Here is a 14,229-nt window from a genome sequence, read left to right as displayed (position 1 = left end):
CCCAGCTCTTGGACTTCTATCAGTTCTACCTCAATCCTTGCTTCCTTTGCATCCTGAACTTTGTGATATTTCTAACACTCTTGTGTTCCTCCCCTTCTCTCAGATACAGAGTCTCATTGCCACCTCCACCTGTCCCCTGGGATCCTAAGGGAAGTGTGGCCCTAACCTTTGGTGGACCTCAACCAGCTCTCTGCTGCCCCCACCTGGTCCACAGCAGCATCTACAGATGGTTAATCTGACAAACTGGCCCTTCAGTCCAAAGCAGCTTCACCTATTTTCCGGCAACAACTCGAATTTTGCTAGTTTTGTCTCACTGTAGCCTGACTTAATGCATGGGTTCCAAAAAACTCTTCATTTTTAATAGCCAATTTATGCTTGCAGGTAATGAGTTATGCTAGTGGGTAAACAAGCTACTTTAGGGAAAGCATTTTAAGGTAAATGCAGAACAGTGGTAGCGTGGTAAGCATTCCGAAAAGTCCAGCTTGAAATGATGGATTTTTCAAAAGTCACTAGGACACAGTATATAAATATGGAGTTATTCCAAAAAGCGACTATTTATGTAATATTAATTTTTTTTCTTGCTTTCTATTTCAAATTTCCTATAGTAGAAACAAATGAGATGGAAGAAGAAAGAAGAAAGAAGAGGAAGAGGAAATACTTGGTTTTTGAAACAATTCAGAATTTATGCTTGCAGGTAATGAGTTATGCTACTGGGTAAACAAGAAACTTGTTAGAACAAATTCCAGCACTTGAAGACACTGAGTTAACCATCCAGCCATTCATACCCAAATAGCAGGACGTGCATATGTGCCTGACATGTTCACCTCCACATGACCAGCGCCTGGCTGGAATCAGGTATTTAGCAGATATTCAACAAATATTTGTTGAATAGATGAACGTATGCACATGTAATTAATAGCACTTTGTAAACCATACCTTCATTCACTGCACTATAAATATTTGTTACTTTATATAGCCTGGAAGTTACAGCACTCGCTTGTCATTTGCACAGATACTTAATAGTATATACACATCCTCTCTCCTCTCATGGCCTTGATAATTCCTACCTTTATGCTCCATATTACTGGTCAAAAATGAGCCTGGAAGTAGGAAAATATTTATTTATTTTTATGAATCACCAAAGCACTTCACTGCTCTGGCTCAGAAAATAGTGATCTAAAAATTACACCTCTACATTGGAAGGTATGTAGTGGGACTGGTGAATCTAAATGGTCTTAGGTAAAATGGAAATGCAAATTAGGTCCTATAGAAAATTGTGCATTATTTTTTATAATAGAACAATCTTTTGGTTGTAACGAATATTCAAATTAAGCATATTGGGGATACACAGTCTTTAAAAAATGGAAAAGAATGACATGGAATTTTTTATAGATTATCTGGATAAACTCAAGATTGAGATATTATAGTCTTAGAAAGATGAATCCAAAGGCCCGCTACTACATGACAGAAGCAGAGGTGCCTATGAGCTATTAAAAAGAGTAACGTTAATACTATAGCATTTCGGGCAGCCTGGGTGGCTCAGCGGTTTAGCGCCTGCCTTTGGCCCAGGGCGTGATCCTGGAGACCCAGGATCGAGTCCCACATCGGGCTCCCTGCAAGGAGCCTGCTTCTCCCTCTGCCTGTGTCTCTGCCTCTCTCTCTCTCTCTCTCTCTCTCTCTCTCTATGTCTATCATGAATAAATAAATAAATAAATCTTTAAAAAAAAAAGAAAGATGAATAGATAAAGAAGATGTGGTTTATGTATACAATGGAATATTCCTCAGCCATTAGAAACGACAAATACCCACCATTTGCTTCGAGGTGGATGGAACTGGAGGGTATTATGCTGAGTGAAGTAAGTCAGTCGGAGAAGGACAAACATTATATGGTCTCATTCATTTGGGGAATATAAAAGATAGTGAAAGGGAATAAAGGGGAAAGGAGAAAAAAATGAGTGGGAAATATCAGAAAGGGAGACAGAACATGAGAGACTCCTAACTCTGGGAAACAAACTAGGGGTGGCAGAAAGGGAGGTGGGCGGGGGATGGGGGTGACTGGGTGATGGGCACTGAGGGGGGCACTTGATGGGATGAGCACTAGGTGTTATTCTATATGTTGGCAAATTGGACACCAATAAAAAATAAATATAATTTTTAAAAAAAAGGAGAAAAAGAAGAAAAATAAATTAAGTAAATAAAAATATACCTAAACAAAGAAAAATAAAATAAAACAGAATTCTCAGGCCCCCTCTCCAGGAACTTTCTTCTCCACTCCCTGGGGGCATAGCTGCTCCATGTTCTCTATGATTCTGTAAGATAATCTTTTGAGATCTATTCTGAGTGCAGAGCCTCAGTCTCACCCCTGTCCTTTCTTTTTTTTTTTAAGATTTTATTTATTCATTTGAGAGAGAAAGAGAGAGAGTACAAGCAGAGGGGAGGGGCAGAGGGAGAGGTAGAAGCAGATTCCCTGATCAGCAGCGAGCCCAATGTGGGACTCAATCCCAGGAAGTCCTGGGATTAAGACCTGAGCTCAAGGCAGAGGCTTAACTTACTAAGCCACCCAAGTGCCCCCTTTCCCTCCTTTCTACATATTATTTTACTTCATGATTTACAGAAAAAGAAGAGTAACATGGCTCCAATTCCTCAACATCCTAACTCTCCACTTCAAAATCTATCTTTACCTATACTTGCTTCCCATTTTTCTCCCATATTCATTCATTCACTCCCACTGTGTGTGTAGAAGGAAACCATGACTGCAAAATATAAGAGGCCCCTGCCCCACTGAAGCTTATATCTGGTGCAGAGAGGCAGACATTGAACCAATAAATAAACAAGAAAACATTGAGTGGTGAGAAATGCAATGTAGAGATGGAAAGTGAGTAATGGGATAAGCACTGCACAGCTGCTTTGGATTGGATACTTAGGGAAGGTCTTCACAAATTTAAAGAGAGAGCTAACAATAACAAAGGGGCCAGCCAAGTAAGGACCTGAACAAAGGGAAGTGAGCAGAAATGAACTTGCTGTAACACACATCCAGCCACCTCCAGGGGCTCAGTGGTTGAGCATCTGCCTTTGGCTCAGGTCATGATCCGCAATTCCTGGGATACAGTCCCGCATCAGGCTCCCCATAGGGAGCCTGCTTCTCCCTCTGCTTATGTCTCTGACTTTCTCTCTCTGTCTCTCATGAATAAATCAATAAAAGCTTTAAGGAAAAAAAAAAAGAATAATCTCCACAGGGCTGAGAAAACACAAGAAATATAAAAGACAATAGAGTTATCCCCTTTATCCCCCAGGGATATGTTCCAAGACCCCCGGGGGATGACAGAAACTGCAAATATTACCAAATCCTAAATATGCTATCCTATATATACACTCCTACAATAAAGCTTAATTTATAAAGTAAGAGATTAACACCAATAACTAATAATAAAAGAAAATAATTATAACGACATACTGCAATACAAGTTCTGTCAATGTGGACCCTCTCTCCATATCTTATGGCACTGCACTCACCCTACTTCATGCAATGATATGAGATGATAAAATGCCTACGAGAAGAGATGAAATGAGGGAATCACATAGGCACTGTGACGCAGTGTTAGGCTGCTGTAGACCTGATGCTGTGTCCAGAGGGTCATCTACTTCCTGATCAGATCACAGTTGACCCAAGGAACTGAAACCGGAAAGTGAAACCACCCCTAAGGGGGAACATCTGTAGGGAAAAATGGGAGGAGTTATAGCTGGAAAGCTGACAGAAGCCAGTTCCTAGGTTACTTCCAAGGCCCAGGTGAAGAGCCTAGATTTTATTCCAGGAGCAAAGTGGGGCCATTCTTCCTCCCTCTGGAACTACATTTACCCCCATGGACTTACTCTATAGCCTTTGGCCTGTGTCTGAATTTACTTCCAACAAATCCTCTTCTCTAGCTCCCATTTCTCCCCTCTTCCATATGTCCTTCCCTTCACCTTTAAACATGCTTAAAGATCTCCCACTAATTAAAGGAAAGAAACTCCCCTTGATTCTGCTACTCATATCAGCCAGACCCCTTTATACCTGTTTTCAATGAACTCTTTAAAAAGCATCCTAATGATAACAGACACAGATAGTACAAAGATTTATGTTTAGTAACCCATTTAATCCTTACAACAACCCTATTACATGGCTATTCTTGTTATCCCCATCTTACAGATAAAGAAACTAAGGCTTACCCAAGTTCACGAAGCTAGCAAGTGGCAACCCGTGATTTCAACACAAATGTCTTAGTGTCAGGGTGCCTGGGCAGCTCAGTCAGTTAAGTGTCTGACTCTTGGTTTTGACTCAGGTCATGACCTCATAGTTGTAGGATTGAGCCCCACATCAAGCTCTGGCTCAGCACGGGATCTACTTCAGATTCTCCCTCCCTCTCTCTCCCACTTGTGCTCTTTCTCTTTCTCAAATAAATAAACAAAACAAACAAAACAAAAAAACTTCTTAGTGTCAAAGTCTTCACTCTTAATCCAGACTTGGTGCCCCTGGGGCTTGCGGAGTATGTCCCCTCCCTCTTTGGAATCAGACTTTTGTCTCAAGTTCCTCAGACAATTTTCTCAAGGGTGTTGGGTCCTTTTCTCCTTTACCTTCCTCAAGTCCTCTGTAGATTTCATATTGTTAAAGACCTACTCCACTCCTCCTGTGGTTCCTCTGTAGCCCACATTTAATTGTTCTCCTTCCTCCACAATGGCATGGCCTCATTTCCAGAAATCTGCACCCCAACCTGGACCTCTATAATAGTTTCCACACGCATCCTATTCCCAGCTCCCAGCTTCCCCACCACAGCTGTTGATCTTTCTGAAACCCAGCTGCAGCCAACACCCTACTCAGATAACTGCTGTGATCCCACGGATTCCTATAGATCAAAGTCCAAATGGCTTTAGCCTGGTCACAAGCCACCTTTCCAAATTAATTTGCCATGAGCCAGCTTCGTGTAATCTGCTAGAGCTGAATGGGACTCCCACCCATTCCCAGAAATGCCAGGTGCTTTTCCATTCTCCTTGCTTCTCTGTTTGGGATGTCACCTCTAATCTCCAAATGCCTAAACCCCACCATTCTTAAAGGCCAGGCTCAAATATCACTTCTTTTGTCACGCAGTAGGAGGTAACATTCCTTTCCCGTTAAAGCCTTAACAAATGGGAAAACCAAATGGGGAAGACTGACAGCCAGGAGGAATATCTGTCTCAGTCCAGTTACCATCGTCTTTGCTATATTCTCAGTATGCATAGGTTTTTCCTCCCCCACCAGATTTCATTATCCTTGAAGTCCGATTTATCTCTATCCCCTTAGCACTTGCCCAAGAGTAGAGTCAATAATATTTGCTGGCCAAACAAATATATACATACAGCAGTATATGCAAATAGATATAATTCATTGCCCTTTCCTTTTCTGGATCACTGTCCCTGATCACTCTGAAGGATCAGGCTTGTCTCTGCAGTGAACTTGCCGAAGTTCATCAACATATCTTCACATTCATGATAGATTGATGGGCAACTCGGTCTTTCCATAGAAATGACTCATTCCTCTCTTCCTCTCCCTGATAATAAGGACTGGTCCTACCCTCCACACCTCCCCCCACCCTGGCCCAGGTGAAGCTCATGTATGAACAGTCTACCAGGCAGCCACAGTTCGCATCCCAAGATCTTCAATGTCTTTACAGACAACATCCCTGTTTTCTTGGGTACCATGTAAGTACAGAGTCATAGAAGACCAATGCTAGGCTGGCATGTTGATTTATCAACCTGACCAATTTCTTCATAGTGCAGATAAGGTCCATGCAGTCCAGAAACCTGAAATGACTTACCCCAAATGCTAGCCTTTCAACAAATATTTAGTTATTTACGATGACCAGCAATCACTGTGCTAGGTGTCAGGGTCATTATGGTTTAAAAAAAAAAAAAAAAAAAAGACCCTTCATGAAATTGTCTAACAGGAAAGAAAGCTAACAAAAAGCAATTTTAATAAAATGTCAACTAGTGCTCTGATATGCAAAGCATAGATTTACATGAGAACCTACAGCCTCCCAGTGGAAGAAAAGCAGGTGGAGGTAAAGGGTGAGCAGAGATGAGCCCGCAGGGATCCCTGGGTGGCTCAGTGGTTTAGCACCTGCCTTTGGCCCAGGGTGCGATCCTGGAGTCCTGGGATCGAGTCCCACGTCGGGTTCCTGGCATGGAACCTGCTTCTCCCTCCTCCTGTGTCTCTGCCTCTCTCTCTCTCTATGTCTATCATAAATAAATAAATAAATCTTAAAAAAAAAAAGAGAGAGAGAGAGATGAGTCAGCAAAAAGGAGAGAGGATCTAGTTAGCTAGTGAGATCTGGACCAGGTAGCAACTCCATGAACTTTTGTCTCTTGCACTGTTTTTGACTCTAGCTCTGTTTTCCACTAATCCTCCTCTTCTAGCTCTGAATTCCTATGACATTCCAACTACTCTTCCATCTTTCCACTGCCTCCCTCCTGTCCTCCTTTCCTGCCTCTCCCCTAACCCCTCCCATCCATCCTCCATGTATTCCCATGAGCATACAACAGTCCCTACAAAAAGAGTTCAAGATACTTCACGGAGTTGAGGGGCTCTGAGAGTGATAACAGAGCCTTCTTTCTCTAGCACCTGCAGTGATCACTCCGCAAACACTCACTGCCAACCATGTGTCTCCTGGGGGCAGTAGAAACATCATCAGGGTGGGTAGGAATTGGCCAAGCAAAGGTTGGCCCCACAGTGGACATGCTTTTGGCCACAGAAGCAGATGTGTGAAGACCAGGAGCCCCAGCACCTTCCAGGAACTCAGAGATCATAGAGCTAGATCATTTGACGATTGCAGTAGGCATGGCAAGGTCAGTAGAGGTCGGATAGAGGAGACAAGTGGCCCAGGAGCTGTGGGTACCTCTGGGATACTCATCCACTGGGAACCTGATTATTACTTCCACAGGACAGCAGGAACATGCAGCTCTCTACAGAAATAGTTGAGATTATTAACCAAAAATTCTCTTTAAAAATACTTTTCAATACAATAACAGTTAAAGGAAGCATGTTTCTCTCCCACACACCAGCTTTGTGACTTCTTTTTCTCACTTCTGAACCAAAGGGCCAGTATTTGGGATCCTTTAGGCAGGAGACTTTTTTTTAATATCTCCAAACCTAAGATTTAATTTTTTTCAATGTAGCTTTTCTTCCCCTCTACAGCTTGAAATCAATTTCAAAATGCCAGTTACTTAGGGTTGATACATTTCAACAATTTTCTATGAAAAGCCCAAAGAAAGACACTGAAATTAGCCAATTTCTTCTGATCACGATAGTTGTGCTAATGGAATTCTTTTTCAATAATTTCTTAGTTTTTCAATGCAATTCTTTAGACCTCGACAAAGTAAAATATAATTTTTAAGTGATACAAGAAAATACAGAAGGAAGTAGCTGTCCAAGAGATTTGGAGGAATTGAAATAAAATAACTGAAATGATTTGAGAAGTAGAATGGTGCAAAATTCTTGTCTCTATCTCTTTGGAGTGATAATTTGGGATAATGTCTCTATATCCCTAAAAGAGAATATGGATAAGAATGAAATCACTTCTTAATATGCCATTCTGCTTTTGGAAATGTGATAAAACATTTTATGTTAGTAGTCTGAAGTGATTTGGAAATCATTTATTTTTGAAGTATTTGAAACTTTTTAAGTCTTGCTACTAGAAAAGAGAGGAAAGATCTATTTTTTTAAGAAAAGAAGGCATCTTAAAGGTGCTGGGAATGGTGGAAAGAACAGAGTTGGCCTGGTGAGATGACGGCAGAGCTAGCCATCCCCATCACTGTGACCAGCTGGTCATCACGCCTTCCCCTCACCTCCAATTAGGGCATCGATACAAAGAGGGAGCACTAACTCAATATTTGCCAAAAATCAAAATTCACCCTGAATATAAAACAGTCAATATTAACTTCCACTAAGCTCAAGGCAGGCTGAAAGAGGAGGGAGAGGAGGCATGAGCAACTATAAGTAAAAGGTTGTGCAGAGGGGAGTGGGACCCGCAGACAGGAAACAAACCTCTGGCCCCAAACACCTGGAGCTGCACCTGCACAGGTTTGCAGGTTTAGGGCTTCCAGCTCTGGAATCCTGCTCTTCCCAGTTTGGGGCTCAGGATTCTCTACTTGCATTGTCTCTTTAAAACAAAATGTCTCTAAAGCTAGTTTAATGATGACCTTAACAATGATTTATATGTCGTGACAGACTCTTCTAAAAAAACAAACCAGTTAAAAAAATCAATGGACTGGAAGATACTTGAGTTCAAGTTCAAATTCCCTGTTACCTGCTATGTCTCTGACCATCTCGCCCCTCTCCAAACCTTGTTCTCTTGAGTTAATAGAGGGGGCTCCCAGCCAGGAAAATGAGATCATGAAAGCAATTGTGCAGGACACAGCTGTGAACAAGGAAGAACATTATTTCTGTTACTTCAAAACTACCCTCCCCACCACCACCCCCCACACAAATGGAATTTGGGGTGTTCACAAAACTTCATTTGATTTTTATCACTGCTATTTCTGTTCATAATAATAATAGTAATGTTACAAAAAATATTTAGGGACTGCAAGTTTTTTGGCAGTTAGATTTGGCATGTTTTCTACCTAATTTACAGTTGAAGGCAGTAATTTGGAAAATGCTTTATTACTTTGTAAACCCAAATTTTTCATAAGAATAAAACAATTATGAGTGTTATCTCTTTTTTTTTTTTCAAAGACCATTTTAGAGACAATTCATAGTCTTCCTTTCCTAATTTCCTTCTCAATTTAGACATGAGAGAGTTCTGTGAGGGGTGTTTAAGAGTTGAAGGCAGAAAAAACCAAACACATCACACTCATCTTCATTGATGCTCAGAACAACACTGACCTGTCTCTAATATGAAAAAAAGAAAATAAAAATTTACATACAAGATTGAGAAATTCAATGTATTGTTTTCCAAACTCTAAGAAAATGGCGCAATTTGGGTCAGGAAAAACAATTTCACTGTTTTTGTCAGGCAGGTGCTGTGTGTATGAACTTGTTTGGGTGTTCAGTCGTTGACCTTTATCAGATGGGCTGGAGAGCAAGGATTTGGGCAGGTCACGTTGTCAAAGATAAATCTGTGCCTGGTATTTTTCTGCCTAAAGAAAAATTACCTTCTCATGTTATCTAAAGCTTTGTCCTTATGATAGCCTGCTACATTTGAAATAGTTCTTTCGTGGTAATAGTTTTCCAATAAGCTACTGGGTTTAATAGTAGATCATTTAGAAACTATGATAAAATCAGTATTACTTAAGTTCTCCAAATTAATTTACTTGAAGATATGGTAATGGTGTCCTTGTTTATTTGCTTGTACAGAAGGTTGACCTTGTCCCAGTAATCTGTAAAAGCAGCGTTCACTTCATCTGGTGGTAATATGAGTTTTCAGCATGGTCTACAATCTAAAATAAATATGATTTTCTCTATGGGATCTGTATTTACTCTGTTCCATATCACCATTGTTATCTCTTTTGTTAATTGTCCTTTAAATTATGCTTACCTTTACTCACCTAGAAGAGTGTGATGCAACTGGCATGGCACCAAAGAACCTAAACCACAGGGCGGTGGGAAAACTGCTGAAACACATCCATGATCCTTCAGAGAAAGGAAATCTCCAAAGAACAGCGTGTGAGGCAGAGAGCTCCATCCAACACAGCCACCACTAAGAATAGCCCACACTCAACAATAGAGCTTCGATGAAACTTACATGTTCTGACTTCTCTTTTAATTCATTTCACTTTTAGGTTGCCTATTCTTTAAGTCTTATTTCTTCACAATCTGGAAGAACTGGTGATTTGTTTTAGACCACAGTCATAAAGCACATACAACCCAAACTTCCATTATGTGTTATTCTGTCTCCTGTTCTTCTTCCCTTGTTGTTCCATGTGTAAGGCTTTTTATTCCAATGAGACTGTCATCTCTTTGAATATAAGACCCTACTTTTTTAGGTCATGTTAGCACATCACACAATTCTAGGAACACAGTGAAAGCTCTGTAGGAAATGAAAGGCATTGAACAAAGAAGAACAAACCTAATTTTCCTGTCAGTGATTAATAACCCAAAGGAACTGCACCAATGTTTCAATCATTATGGGGAATTAATGTGAAAAAATTTAGAAACTAAAGGTACCAACCGTTCGGAGGGCAGAGTCTGCATCTGTACTAGCCTAGTTCTTCCTAAACATCCTGAACTGATGTGGATAATTGTCCAGAATTCTCAGTCACAGCCGAAGAAAAGGTCTTGAAATAAAAGTGATGAGTAGGTAAAGGTGAATGAGATTTTGAAGTGCCCAACTCCTGTAATGATCCACAGGCCCCTATTTATTTAACTAATTTCTAAGTCAACTCCTTCCTATAGTGGAGACACAAGTTCAACGCCCTGTGTCCCAGACTCTGTATAAATGCTCTTCTTTTATTGCATCATGTAACTGAATAATCACTGAAAAGGAAACCGAGGCTCAATACATGAGAGAACATGTCCAAGAGCCTGCAGTCAGCAAACCTTGCCAGTAGACTAGCCCAGGCCCTGGGTTTATTGGATGAGAATCATGAGGCTCAGGTAGTTGAAGTAACTTGGCCAGTGGCAGGGAATTGGGGACTGAACCATTCCGAACACCAAGTCTCTTGACTCACACTTCAGGCACTCTTTCCATTACATAGAATAAACAATGACTTCATTTACTAGCTGCACAAAGGTTTAACAAGAATTTTCCAGAGAAGCCTGGGAACTCTCCACATATTTTTTTTAATAAACAAAAGCCTTTGTTTTCCAAACACATGTTAAAGACTTTAATTGTATTTTGAGAGAGAGAGCGAGCGAGCAAGCGAGCATGGGGCATGAGGGTGTAGGGTGAAGAAGGAAAGAGGTAGAGAGAGAGAATCTTAAGCAGACTCCACGCTGAGCATGGAGCCCAATGAAGGGCTCAGTCTCACGACCCTGAGATCATGACCTGAGCTGAAACCAAAAGTCGGACACTTAACCGATTATGCCACCCAGGTGCTCTTTTGCTAAAGATTTTTTTTTTAAAGATTTTATTTATTTATTCATGAGAGACACAGAGAGAAAGAGAGGCAGAGACACCGGCGGAGAAAGAAGCAGGTTCCATGCAGGGAGCCCAATGTGGGACTCGATCCCGGGACTGCAGGATCATGCCCTGGGCAGAAGGCAGGTGCCAAACCACTGAGCCACCCAGGGATCCCCTGCTAAAGATTTTTAAATCTATTGCTTTTTTAAAAATTCAATTTAGTTAACACATAGTGCATTATTAGTTTCAGAGGTAGAATTTAGTTCACAACTTATTTTGAATAGAAACTGAGAAGTGGTGCAATTGTTACTCATTTCTCTCTACTTCCTGAATCCTGGGGCCAAGGGCTGCTCCACAGAAGAAAGAACAGAGCCTCTAAGCACTCTTACTGATCTGGGTCCTCTGACTGCTGTCACTCACTCACCTGTGGCCTTCTCTGCATTTCGTGTCATGACCCATTGATTTGCTGATGCAGAAGTAAGGGACAAGGAGCCAGAGAGAATTGGCAGCAGCACTCCTGAACAACATGCTACCAACTCCAGACTCAGCTCAAGTCTCATACAGACCTGGGTTTGAAGTGTGCTCCTTTCACTTCCCAACTGATGATTGGGGGCAAGTTATTTATCTGTTTCCTTCTTCTTTAAAATAATGCTTATCCCAAAGGTTGGTGTGAAAGTGCAATGGAACAATAGATTCTCAAGAATGTTAACTATGACTATTATTTCTCAGAACTGGAAGTAATGTTGTTGCCCATAAACTGCATGCTAGTGGATAAACAAATGGAGAAAGAAAGGACTTGCAGTCCATAAGTGGCAGGCAGAGCTAATAACTACTCTGTACACACCAGGAAGGCCATGTGGGTTGTTAAAATATCAAAATAAATATCCACACACCAGTTGTTAAAAGGCCACTAACTCAAATGCCTGGAGTGCCCTTTTGAGCCACCCTAGCTGCCAGGGCTCCTTCCATCTGACCCCTCCCAGGAGCTCAAGGGTTCGTACCTGGCACGGGGGTCGATGAGCGGTGGGAGAGACACCCCAGCCCCTGCTCATGTGCCACTGGCCACATCTCTTCTAGTTGGTTGGTGTCTATACTATTCAGGCTGTGCCTGTAACTATTATGAATATCTATTTGTGTCTCAAAGAATATTTTGTGACATTCAGTAGTGGTCTTAAGCACCAAAATGAAAGCCATGCCTATGGGGCTTAAGTAAGCAAGCACCTTTGGAAGCTGGGTGTCAACAAGAAAAAGCACTATTTCCTCCTCTTGGACGCAACCCCACACTAGGAGACACACATTGAGGAGACAGACACTTTGGGGAGCCAGCCAGCTAGACTTTAGCTAGCCCTTACCTTTCATCTAGACACCCTATTGCAAGACACGGTCTCATTATACAGCAGCTCTCCACATGGCGCCCTAATCCTCTGTATACATACTTCAAAACAGAAGCAACACTAAGTTGCAAAATCTTTATAAGGAAGTCCAACAAAGTTACGGTTTTTCCCATGATATCTACATGAGTGCTTTTTAAAAATCTGTAATATTGAACTAGTTTAATTAACCCCTATTGCACTAATTCTTATAAAGCAATTCCAGTATTGGTTAATTTTAACCTCATGTGAGAATCTCCTGGAAAGATTTGATACAAATATTAATGCCTAGTCCCAACCCCAAATCAATTAAATTAGGATGTTTGGGGGTGAAACCTGAGCATCACTATATGTGTTAAAGCTCTTCAGAAAAAAAAAAAAAAAAAGAAAAAAGCTCCTCAGAAGTATCTAATGCAAGTGAAATACACATACAAAAGATCCCACATGATATATGTATATATTTTTTAAATTACAACAGGAAGAAGAACAGCCAAAACACTCAAATAGTTGAGTGGACTCAACTAAAGAACTGGAACATTTCAAAATCTGTAAAGCCTATTTTTTATTCCCCACTTTAGTGTTCTTTGTTCTTTCTGGCCAGGTAACCACTATCTAGAATTTTGCTTCTTTCCTTCCTTTTTTTTTTTTTTCCTTTATGATTTTTTTCATAGATTTTGTACTTCCAAAAAAATATCATTTGCTTCTGCCAGTTTTCAAATTTTTATAACTTATTTCTACTAGATATATTCTTCTGTGCCTTGTTAGTTTTTGCTCAAAATTATATCTGATTAATTTTATACATTTTTCATTTAATGCCCCCCAAAATCTCAATATGGGTTTGACACAGAAGCAAACTGAAGCTTGAAAGAGCCACTCTTTTTAAAAATTTTATTTGTTTATTCATGAGAGACACAGAGAGAGGCAGAGACATAGGCAGGGAGAGAAGCAGGCTCCCTGTGGGGAGCCTGATGCGGGACTCGATCCCAGGACTCTGGGATCATGACCTGAGCCAAAGGCAGATGCTCAACCACTGAGCCTCCCAGGCATCCCTATACTATATGTTGGCAAATCGAACTTCAATAAAAACAAATGAAAAAAAGAAAAAAAGAAGGAGCAAGTACTTTGACCAGAGCCACATTCTAACAGTAGTAGAAATAGATCTGAACATAGATCTGTTCATCTCAAAGCTTACCTGTTGAACTATACTAGCTAACCATCGTACCGAACTTGCCACATAATTGTGAGGAACATGGGAAGTCAAATCTCTGGATAGCAAAGCTGAAAATTTAGAAACACAAACTATGCTATTTCACCATGCCTCAACTATGCTATGCTTACTTAAGTTGCCAGAGCAAGCCACACAGTTCTGTGCAGAGTTTATTGGGAATTTTACATCTTTCCATAGAATGGATATATGCATTTCACCTACCAAGCAAGTGTATAGAACTGATGTCCATTCTGATTTCTTTGAAACTCTTGAAATTTAAAGTGCTACACTGGTGACTTACACAGACATGTCTACTACTTAGATATATTAGGTATAAATGCTATCAATTCTCTTATCCTTTTGCCATATTAAATAAAGATAGGTTTTTCTCACAAGCAACTGTGAAAAGTAATGTGTTGTTTTAAAGGCAAATTATGCCTAATAATTCCTTTTCTTTCCATATCTGTTGCCTCCTTAATTTGGCCTTAATGATCAGCCATAATCTGCTATAAATTTCAGTGGTAAACATTATGACTTGACATATACATCATGTATATTCTTTCCTGGGTTGTTGTGTTTTTTT

Source organism: Canis lupus, chromosome 1 (assembly GCF_048164855.1).
Source record: "Canis lupus baileyi chromosome 1, mCanLup2.hap1, whole genome shotgun sequence".
Lineage (NCBI taxonomy): Eukaryota > Metazoa > Chordata > Mammalia > Carnivora > Canidae > Canis > Canis lupus.
The sequence above is the reverse complement of the archived record's forward strand: the minus strand, read 5'-3'. Positions refer to the sequence as shown.